General features: G+C 37.1%; 1 protein-coding gene across 1 annotated transcript in view; it reads right to left on the bottom strand.

Moving 5' to 3' along the window:
- The window catches only part of LOC137266368 (methyltransferase-like protein 27), a 44,124-nt gene extending 36,928 nt beyond the window's left edge, over positions 1–7,196 (bottom strand). The window contains exon 1 of the mRNA XM_067801861.1: positions 7,193–7,196. The gene's annotated coding sequence lies outside the window, so the exon portion shown is untranslated. The remainder of the gene's footprint in view (positions 1–7,192) is intronic.
- Positions 7,197–12,596: the final 5,400 nt, after the last annotated feature.

Genomic DNA, 12,596 nt, shown 5'->3' with positions numbered 1-12,596 from the left:
GTAACTTCTACATAAATTACAATTGTATGGAATATGTGGTAAATTACTTGATTGGTTCGATAGTTATATCCATGAAAGAGTCCAGAAATGGTTACAATTCCGAGTATAGATCTGTATTAGCTGGTGTCCCCCCAAGGATCTCTGCTTGGGCGATATTATTATTTCTTGTCTATATAAACGACCTTGTTGAATATATAGATTGCCATATAAGACTCTTTGAAGATGACACTTCACTTTATGTCATAACAGAAGATCCTACTGAAGATGCTAAGCGCCTCAATAAAGATTTAGAAAGGATTTCTCAATGGGCAGTACGGTGGCAAGTCAAATTCAATCCATCCAAAACAGAAACCATACTGTATAGTGAAAAGACATTCCACACAGACTAGTCCTCTGTTTTCAAACTGGACCGTACAGACAAATTCTCTATTTGATAAAATTTCACCAATGATAAATTGTTAAAGGAGTTATACATACATTAGACTACTGCTCACAACCTCAGACGCTGGGCATGCATACTGTTTCAAGCTCTGCGAACCTATTCACTGCGCATGCGTAATGGACGCAGCGCAGCACAGCTATTGAAACCAGTTTTCCCCCCAGCGCTGGGGGGAATTTAGTGAAACGTTTGAACTCCGATTTCGCGGGCTTTTTTTTCATCGCGATTTTTTCAGCTTTATAGGTTGAATTGGCATTTTTTATGATTTGTTTCGGTAAGTGCATACCGAAAGGTACCAGAATCTGCAAAGTTGTGTTTTACGTTGCATGTGACCTTTAAAGGAGTTGTACATACTGATTATCAAGAAAAACATTATTTATTATGTACATATCCTTTATCCTGCCATTATTTGATTATTGTAGTTGTATACAGTTAACCAGGCATCGGTTCTTGAAAAATTGCAGATTGATGCACTGAGATCAATATGCGGGGCAGTAAGATGAACAAGTCATAATAAATTATATTCAGAAACTAATCTTTTGCCTCTAGTAGAAAGAAGGCGGATCCAGAAATTGACTCTTTTCCATAAAATGATACATAACATAACCCCAGGCTACCTAAATAATCTCGTGCCAGAATCTGTCTCTGCTGCAAATCCACATAACTTAAAAAACTCTTCAAATTTACAAAAAATCCCAATAAGAACGACCTCATATGCTAAATCATTTTTCCCCTGTACGATTGAGCTTTGGAATTCCTTACCCGAAGAACTCGGACTTATACAATCACCAAGTGAATTCAAAAACAAAATTACACCATATTCTAATACTTCATTTGGGTTTGATATCAGTATTGGAAACAGGTTCTGTCAAATAATTCACTGTAGACTTCGACTGGAATGCAGCAATTTAAATGCCCATAAAGTAAGTAGATTTATATCCGGTAATCCAATTTGTACATGTGGTGCTGCCTCCGAGGACATCCTTCGTTATCTTTTTGTATGTCCAAATTATGATGCCATAAGAAAGAATTTATTCTATTTCAAACATGGTTATATAACATTAATGACGCCCTATATGGTAATTTAGAGTTATCTAGTATCTATAGATCGTGTATTATTAAATCTGTCCATGCCCTTATTACCAGTTCAAAACTCTTTAACTGAGTATGTCTTTATCTAGCCCTTTGAAGAACTATAAATATTTGAAGAACTATAAGTGTTTTACATGTGTTTTGGCTGTTTGGATGTATATATTCATGTAGGTTGTATGTTTATTGTTATATCATGTAGCTTTGAAATACTACTATGAAATGTATGTCGCATGTTTGATTTCTTTCTGGAGCGGCATTAGTATAAGCGGATTGCTTGTTTGCTGATCCAGTTCTGTATAATGTAGGAGAAATAAATATGTTTAAACCACAAATGATGATTCCTTGTCAACATTCAACACAATATTATCAGACATTAGTTACCTGCCGCTGTACCATGGGAAAGATTAATATATCACCCAAATTTCATATGAACAACAGATTAACAGAGCTGGGACTACATAATAGGCCTCAAGTGACCAATAGACATATAATATACAGTCTATGTTGCTCTTGTGGATATCAGAGTAAAAATGCCCTATTTCTTACATGCAGTAACTATACTCAGATAAGACTTGATATGTATTTTCACACTACTGGTGACCTGTGAAGGTCCCGGGGTAGAATAGGCCTTCAGCAACCCATGCTTGCCACAAAAGGCGACTATGCTTGTCGTAAGAGGCGAATAACGGGATCGAGTGGTCAGGCTCGCTGACTTGGTTGACACATGTCATCGGTTCCCAATTGCGCAGATCGATGCTCATGATGTTGATCACTGGATTGTCTGGTCCAGACTCGATTATTTACAGACCACTGCCATATAGCTGGAATATTGCTGAGTGCGGCGTAAAACTAAACTCACTCACTCACTCCCACACTACTGGTTATGAACTGGATACTACTTTGAACAGAAACAAAGAAGTTACTCTTCATGACAGACATCAGACACTAACTTGCTGAAACCCCTGAGTATTGGTATTAGGGATGCAACTTGGCACTAGCCAAAGCTAGTTCGGGTAATGTTATGGATATCTTAAGGGCTCGTAGAACTTCAGGATTCTATGTATTATTTTATTTTCGGTACTGAAAGGCCACAGGCCTGTAGTACAAAAAAAAACATTATTACATCGACATTTACATGCACATAAAATATACTTGAAAAAGAGACAGTAATCAACTGTAGGTTACATTGTGTTCTAAGATATAATCTGGCATAGTAAGCAAACATGGACAAGTTTTGAAGCTTAGTATGGTTTGTGTTATTTAACAAAGCTGCGAATTTATCTAAGTTTAGATGGACAGAATAATGTTTCTTAATATAGAACTTCTTAATGGAATTATAAGCAGGACAAATTAAAAGGAAATGATACTCATCTTCTATTTGGTTAGGATCACATAGTTTGCAAGTTCTGTTTTCTCCTTTGACATTTTTAAATCTTCCATTTTCGATAAATAAATCCTGTGATGAACATCTCAATCGGCTTAACGCTATCCTATATTTTTTTTATATTGAGACATGAAAGATATGTTTTGGCATCAAAAGTACATTTAAACATCTTATAATTCAAACATTTACCGGAAAGTGGTATTTTTGCAAACCATTCTTGCAAATATATATCTTTGTGTTTAGTTCTAAAATAAACTTATCCTCTGAATCAACATACTGATTCTTCCATACGTACCCAAACCCTTTCGAGAATAGAAAATGTCTAACAGAAGAAACCCAATTTGTATGTCCATTTTTATCGAATAGTATCAACATATTGTAACATTTCTTTGGTAACCTATAAGAAGGCATCTTCAGGACTCATTAGGGTTTACTTGTTAATGTTACCTCTACTCTTACCACTAAGGAACTAGGATGCAAATATTAACATTAAAAGTAATGGCAGAATTTGCTTGCATGTGACAATTTAAACTATTTGTTTGCTTGTCAGTCTAAAAGTTGATGAGTCAAAAATAAAGCACACAACTTTATGGATAACAACTTCTTGTTGATTGCACAGAGCAATGTTTTTGTGAAGATTCAATGATATGCTGTTGTTAACGATACCAGAGACCATATAATAGATTATTATATGGTCTCTGACGATACCAAGAAGCTGTCATCCATAAAGTTTCAGGGGTTCAAATTTTTTTTAAAAAGCTACTTGCCACAGGGCAAGTGACTTCATGAAAATAACTTGTCCTGACAAATTTTCCACTTACCCTGAATATATGACACATTGTTTGATATCAATGTTTACTAGACTATTTATTGAAGAATGATAAATTTCAAAGACGATAGCTCTAAATTACCATTATTGCGAAACGTAATAGCTACATTATGCGCAGATATGAAATAAAATCCAACTTTATTTGCAGTTTCAAATCATAAGTGGAAATTACCTAGTAGTCCACAGACAGATTGCCTGAAATGAAAACTGACTTGTATTACGTGTCAGACAATGGGATTTTTGAAGTTTCATGTTTTATCACTGACAATTCCAAAGTTGTACAAGGCTGTACTTATCATTTTCACAACTTTCATATCAAAGGCAGGCAAATAAGATATTGGCTTGATTCTTAGCTGAAACACATTGATAAGAACCAAGTGATAAACACTATCCTTGGTAAAGAATGGTGAATTAAGCTCATTCATCAGCATGCAATTGTGATTAGTTAGCACAAAAGCGGTCTCTATGATGTGCCCTGTACAGAATTATAGTCAGGTTCATCCTCTGCAGCTTATGAGACATACAGCTGTTGGCATAAGCAGTAAACATCACAGTTGGAGACTCAGCTACTTACAAGAACAAACTGACCCATGAAAACAGAGACCCACCCACATTATCAACATTAGCTCATGGCAAGTAATAACATGTGTATAAAGACTTATCAAATGCTGTAGTATATCTGTTCATTACCAGTGCTTTGGCAACAAATGGTTTGCACAACAGAATCAGTGGTTGAAATATAAACACAATTTTTTCACAAATTAATTTTTTTTCCAATAATGCTTAAAAGACAGTAAGAGAAAACAAATGCAAAAGAAGAGTTTTGTGAAATAAGCAATTTGTCCTTTTCTCTCTACATTCATTATTCAGTCAACATATTCAACAACATGACTAAAGCTGGCGACTTGAATGCTCGCATGAAGGACTTTATTGACTACATTCCTGATGACAATCTATCTCTTGTATATGACTCTGATGATTATCCATGTGATACTTTTGATACCCCAAGATCAACTAAAGATATTCATGTTCATAATAATTATGGTATTAAGCTAGCAGAATTATGCCGCACATATAGTATTCATGCTTTAAATGGTCGCCTGTTTAATGACACCAGTGGTGAATTTACTTGTGTAACCCATAATGGTACCAGTCTTGTTGACTACATGCTGGCATCAACAACCCTTTTTCCCCATATTACTGATTTTGGAGTTGGAACTGAGGATAAATCATGCCATTTTCCTCTTTACTGTACACTGGATCTTGATATTGGTTTTTTGTCTGAACCAGTCAAGCAGCAATCTTCACCACAGAATGACACCCAAAATGATGAAAGTGTAACATGGTACAAATACTTATGGCACAGAGATTCAGACAATAATTTCCTACATAAATTATTAAGTAATCTCAATGCATCTCTCAATACAATATGTGATCTTATAACCACTAACACAGACCAGGCACTATCCTTTTTAGTGAATGTTATACAAGATGCAGCAAATCATACAAAGCAAGTCTATAAAGGTATTACCACACAGAAATATCTTACACAGCCACCATGGTGGGATGAGGAATTAGAAAGAATTAAGCATGATAAATATGCAGCACTACGTGCACACAGGGACCATAACCATGACATTAACATTTACAAACAATACCGTAACACTTTCAAGCAGCTATTTAAGAAGAAGAAAAGGAAATATTTACAAACACAGAAAGATAAATTAATTTCAGCTAGATCTGATCCTAGACAATTTTGGAAACTTATCAAAATGAACAGAATGTCCAGTTGTACTTCCCAACAAATAACCTGTAAACAATGGTACGTTCACTTCCAAACACTACTCTCTGCAGACAACACGAATCAGCTCCAACACACTGAACAGTCTACTGATACTCAATCCTCTACAGGTACACTCAACCAGCCTATAACCCAGGAAGAAGTTATGTCTCACATTAAACTGTTAGCAAACAATAAGTCACCCGGACCAGACGGTATTGGAAATGAATTTCTTAAAGTCTCTAAAGACTATATTACACCTATTCTTACAAGATTATATAATCGCATACTCAATACCGGTCACTTTCCAAGTGCATGGGGACACAGCATCATATGTCCATTATTTAAGTCAAGTAACAAATCAGATACCAACAACTACAGGGGCATTTCCCTCATTGACTCACTGTGTAAAGTATTTACTTCATTACTGAACAGTAGGCTGCAGACATGGTGTGATGAAAATAATGTGTTAGGTGACTTTCAAGCAGGTTTTAGACCTGGCTATTCTACAGTAGACCATATATTTACCCTTAATGCTATTGCAACAAAATATTCATGCAAAAGAAATGGAAGATTTTACTGTTTGTATATTGACTTTAGTAAAGCATTTGACACTTTAAACCACAATATTCTCTTAAATGCATTGAAAGATGTTGGTGTGTCAGGCAAATTTTTCAACATTGTATCATCCATGTACAACAGTCTGTCTGCCTGTGTGAGAACAAGCACTGGTTTGTCTCAATCATTTGCATGTAATATCGGTACTCGACAGGGTTGTATCTTAAGTCCTCAGATATTTATCATATTCATTAACCATTTGTATACATTATTGGAGGATGTAGGTGGCAGAGGGGTGTTTATTTCACACAATGTAGATGACTTGTATGCCCTAATCTTTGCAGATGATGTTTCTGCTCTGGCAGATAGTTGTAACCAGTTGCAGTTAAAGATAAATGCACTAGAACTATTTTGTAATAATACAGGTATGTGTGTAAATTTGAAGAACACTAAGGTAGTTGTGTTTAGACAGGGGGGTCCACTTAGGTCTTATGAGAAATGGTACTACAAGGGAGATCCTATTGAAGTAGTTTCATCCTACCGTTACTTAGGTTTAACATTTACTCCGAAACTTGTATGGAGTAAGGCGCAAACAATACTAGCATCCCAGGCAAACAAGGCAATATTAGCAATTAATGGTTTCCAGAGGAAAGTTGGTAATATTTCCTGTCCAGACCTCTTTAAGATATTCGATTCAATGATTACCCCTATTTTATGTTATGGTTCAGAAGTCTGGGGATTATCTTATTGTAAAACTGTCGAGTCTGTTCATCTTGCTTTCTGCAAATATTTTCTTAAAGTCAACAAATCCACTTCATCAAATATGGTTTTAGGAGAATGTGGTAGGTATCCACTACAGCGTGTGTACACAACAAAGGTTATTAAGTATTGGTGTCACTTATTGCAGCTACCCAAAGATAGATTACCATACCAGTCCTACATGATGCTTAAGGCACTTGATGAGTGTGGGAGAATTACATGGGCTAGTAAGGTTAAACATTTACTATTCCAGTTTGGTTTTGGTTATGCCTGGTTAAGTCACAATGTTGGAGATTCAAAGGTTTTCATATCTATGTTCAAACAGCGGTTATGTGATAATTTACAGCAGACATGGTACTCCTCTCTAGAGTCTTCACCCAAATGTTACCTCTACAAATCGTACAAATCTTTGTTGGATGTTGAAAAGTACCTACGATGTGATTTACCTCTTTATGTAAGAACTGCTATTTCTAGATTTAGATGTTCAAACTTCAAAATTGCCATAGAAACTGGAAGATACACTAATACTGATAGACATCTAAGACTGTCTAGCCACTGCAAAAATAATAATGTAAATGTCATTGAGGATGAATCCCATATTTTATTGGAATGCCCACTATATGCAGATATTAGAACGAAATACCTTAGTAATACGCTAAAGAAACCACACAACCTCATGTCTGTTGTTAACATTTTTAAAGATCCCAACACAAATACTCTCCATAATGTTGGACATTTCCTCTTTCATGCTGAAAAGAGGATCCATTTAAAATATGCTCAGCGACTGTAATTGAATTATGTTTGTATTTTGGGCCTGTGGCCTTTATACAGAATAAAAAAAAATGTCTAAAAATGTCTAAAGGAGTGAATTTTATTCAAATGTACTGAAATGGATTTCTTGCCTAAGAAAGTAAAGCCTGTCTAATTACTCAACATATGCTCATCTGAAAAATTTTCCTCCAGTACAACTGTATGGTATTGTGGTCTGTACAAATTGTAGCATCAATTTCAGTGGATACAGACTATCATCTAGTTTACTACATTGAAAATGAATCTGCTACAATGTTTCCATGGACTACTGTATTAAAAGAAGATGGATACAAAAATGAAACCACAGAATATCTTTTAAACATTAGTTATCATAAGTCAGCTATTGCAAGTTGTTACTCACAGTCAAACAGCTACAGTTCGTAATGAAATATTTTCAGGGTATAAAAATATACGTACAAATAAACATTGAAGGTCTAATATGTTTCAAAGATAGACTGAATTAGAATAGGTGCCCATGTTTGCGTGGTGACATAGCGAAATAATCTTTTACTTATGTTTTATATTTCTAAACAGATATTAGAACTTCCGCGTAAGAATGAACTGAACTTCAGGCAATGTAGCAAAATCCACTGTTTGGTGAAAACTGGTAAATTGCAGAACCAAAACAATTATGTGTGGAAAACGGAAAGAATTGTTTTTGTTGTTGGGGCTGATATTTTAAAACAAAAACCACATAACAACAAAAACTAGAGCAATGTCCTATAATATCATATGCATACTTACATCTTCGAATGTGCCATAGCGAAGACAAATTTCGTCCATTAGCTATTTACAAACGTCGCGCCAGTGAAAAGTTTTCTGACTTCATGATGATGCGCCACCTATGAACAACGGTAGCTACACATGAGAGTTATCGGCCCTATTGGTTGACCCAAACTGACTTGGGTTCGTGTGTAAAGAGCATAGGAAAAAAAGATTCGAAATGAATAAATGCAAATTATGGCAGTGGGTTCATAGTCTGTATGTTTCGTCACTTATTAACTTATTGACTGTTTGACCAGTGTTAGTCAAGTTAATGTCTCAGTTACAACTAAAGTAGATTTGAGTAGGTGACTTATATTTTAAGAGACTGAACATGAGAAACTGCAGACTTGCTTCATTTAAGGCTTTCAGAAAATAAAACTCATCTTTAACTGCAATTTCGAATCGGCCGAGGAACGGCTGAGAGACAGAAAACCTGACGAAATCCATACACCTGATGAACTACATAAACTGGAGAAATTCTTTTTGCGATGCCTTTTCTACAACGTTTATAACAAAAAGTGTTGGCTTATCTAATCGAACTTAGGCCTGGCCCTTTCATTAGCTACTATGTATGGTCCCATAAATTCACATACTGACACATAAACCCTCAGATCCTGCATACTGCACTTGTATAAACAAAAGCAAATTATTTAATTAAACGCCACAGGGGAAATTACTCTTTCCCGAACATTATTGTTCTTTATTTGGACGCGAACTGGAATGTCACTGACGACTGACTTTGGTATGCTTTGATCGTGTGATTTAGCAAGCCACAGAAAACAAGTAATTGTGGTCCAGTGTATGTCAGAATGGCGTCTGACTGAATACAGGAATTTACTTAAAACCCGAAATATACTGTCCTTAGACTTTCCCTGTAACTAGATCAGTCTCTCTGAAAGGTAAAATTACTATGCATACGAGGGGATGTCAATAAGTTTTGAGCCTTGCATAGAAAAACACAAAATATTGGTATGAACCACATTTATTTTTCAACATAGTCCACTTGTAAGTCAAGACACTTGTTCCATCTTTTCTGCCAGGCGCTGATGCCATCTCTGTAGAAGGCGCCATTTTGGTCCTCAAACCAAGCCTCAGTACCAGCAATGAGCTCATTATCATCCTGAAATCTACGACCACGCAAGTGTTTCTTGAGATTTGGGAACAGATGGTAATCACTTGATGCCAGGTCTGGAGAGTAGGGGGGATGCGGCAAGATTTCGTACCCGCATTCCTGGACAGCAGCGGCTGCAACGCGAGAGGTGTGTACTGGAGCATTGTCTTGATGTAGCATTGTCTTGATGTAGAAGAATACCATGTCTGATCTTGCCCCGGCGCTTCTCCTTGATTGACTGTCGCACTTACCTCAACAAGTTAGCGTGATATTCCCCATTCACTGTTCTTCCTTTTGGTAAGTAATCTATGTGGATGGCGCCATTGCTATCCCAGAAGACTGTCGCCATTACCTTCTGCACTGATCTGGAGACTTTGAACTTTTTGGTCCTGGGAGAAGTGACATGTTTCCATTCCATGGATTCTTGTTTGCTCTCAGGATCATAGTGGTGGATCCAGGTTTTATCACAGGTTGCTAGCCATAAGTGAAAATCTTCTGGATTCTTGTTGTATCTGGTTAGCATGGAGTTGCTTATGGTGACCCTTGTTTGCTTCATTTCATCTGTAAGCATTCTTGGCACCCATCTTGCGCACACCTTAGACATGACGAGATGTTCATGAAGAATTGTCTCGATGGATCCGTGTGAAATGCCTGTGGTCTCCTCTAACTCGTGCACTCTGTCAATGTTTTCCTGACTAGTGCTTGTTGTTGGGCGACCTGGACGGGGGTCATCTTCAAGAATCTCTCTACCATGCTTAAATTCATTGACCCATCGTTTGATGGTAGCAGATGAAGGGGAAGACTTCCCATAAACTGCTGAAAGCCTCTCTTCAATGTTCTTCGCCAAGTTTCCTTCAAGAACTTAATTACTGCTCTACTCAATTTTATTCATTTTGCACTGCCATGAGGGGGGTCTCTTTCTGTCAATGTGAGCTGTTCAATAACTTCTGAGAGTAGGATACCAAAACTTATATATCACATCAGCTACACCCCAAGGTTCAATGTCGTACCATAGGCTGTGACACCTGGGTGTGAAAAATACTCAAGGCTCAAAACTTATTGACATCCCCTCGTACATGGGCTTAACATTCAGTACCTTGCAGCAAGGCTATATAATGGATTCTTCATATGGGCATATTCCTGTCCTGTCTGAACCAATAAACATGACATGTATGTGATATAAATGAGTGATTGATCGCGTGACTGATAATTTGCATGAGTGAGTGATTGCGTGAGTCTATGCGAAAGTATTATCGGAAATGGTGGTACGGGACCAAGTCAATTTTTCAAACTGGACCCTTGTTTGGGCCCTTATTCCATACCACAATCCCCTTTACGACAAGTGTGGTTGCATGCAAAATTTTACGAACATCGGACGAATACTTTGGGAAACATTGACTGTTTATAAGTGGGCATGGGGTGGTCCTGAAAAGACTGAAATCACCAACTTTTTGTAGTACATACGTTTCAATTAATTAACGATGCCATCGAGAGTGTTCCCAATGTAATATGGTTATAGCCTAACCGTCTGCCGAGATACATGCAAAATGTCACGAAAATTGGTCGAATAGTTTAGGAAATAACCAGTTTTTAGTGAGTATGGGGTCGGTCTGGTGAAAGGCTAACGATCCAACGTATTGTCGTACTTTTATATATTAGCATGTGTCTATGAGCATAACCACCCCAAATAACGTGATATAATAGACATAATTGTTGTTGATTATTACGAAGAAAATTAGAATTTCGAATAACGTGTTTTCACAAAAAATATTAAAAGTACAAACATATATTTCCATGAGGAGCTTATATACAATCATGTTAGTGCTCATGTCATACAGTTTTTACGACATGAATTCCTGATTGTTATTTCCCTAGCGAGTGTGAGGGATATATCGGTATTTAGGAACCATTCACTGTCGGAAAGATAGTATGACATGAGTAGGAACATAATTTACTGTACTGTTTATTACCGACATCGTTAAATTGAAGAATATAAACCCAAATCCTTCAAACATAGGCCGGCTGCCCGCCGTCGCCTCGCGTAGAACGCAACGTAACAGAAGAAACGTTACGTCATAGCACTGTTCATGACGTCACGTCACCATCACCATTTTACTATCGTATATTTAAAAGGTAAGCCCCAATATTTTCGCCATCGTGGGTAATAAATAGAGGATACCTACCGTGTAAAACCATTTTACTAAACGTTGAGTGAGTTGTGTTTTATGCCGCACTCGGCAATATTTCAGCTATATGGCGGTTGACTAAACAGAAATGATCTGGTGCGAGCGAAAGCGAGTTTGATACTAAATCTTTCACGAGTTTAATAAAATGGTATGTCACGGAAGAGCGTTTACTATTCTGGACATTATTTTCCAACATAAAATGACAGAAACTGCTGCAGTGTAATGACTCCCAGCTTTCCACGAGTCCTGTAAGGTCAAGTACCGCTGCGACAGCGGCATTAACATTGTGGCGTCATATAACGTCTAGCGGCGTTACACAAGTGTAATATTGCCGTAAAAATATTACACTGCAGTATCTTCAACGGGCCAGTAATAAACAGGGGATACTAAACGACCTTCCGTCTAATACCATTTTTATCAAACGAGTTAATGATTTGGTATCAAACTCGCTTTCTCTCGTTTGATACCAAGTCTTTCAAGAGTTAAATGAAAATGCTATTTCACGGAAGGTCGTTTTGTAGTCTGTTTATTACTCTCCAACATATATTGACAGGAACTACGGCGAAATTACCTACGAGTCTAGTTCTTGAGAATCAGAACTTGACATTGGAAAAAAAGGGGTGGGGGTGGGGTTTGCAAACCCCACCCCCACCCCCCGGATCCGCCACTGTAGGGTGACATTAAAAAAATAAACATTAACAAAAAATTAGATTGATAAATCGGATATGTAGAACGATGTCCGACGTCAGCATGATTCTATCCCTGGTTAAAGCTAGGCAATTTCAGGCATTTTGCGTCGCCAAAAGCTGAGTTAAAGTCGAGCTGAATAAACTTCATTTTGCAACCCTAAGCCATTCTACGAAGACCTCCATCGCCAATAGAT

This window comes from Haliotis asinina, chromosome 15 (genome assembly GCF_037392515.1).
Source record: "Haliotis asinina isolate JCU_RB_2024 chromosome 15, JCU_Hal_asi_v2, whole genome shotgun sequence".
In the NCBI taxonomy this organism is placed as follows: Eukaryota; Metazoa; Mollusca; class Gastropoda; order Lepetellida; family Haliotidae; genus Haliotis; species Haliotis asinina.
The sequence above is the reverse complement of the archived record's forward strand: the minus strand, read 5'-3'. Positions and strand labels throughout refer to the sequence as shown.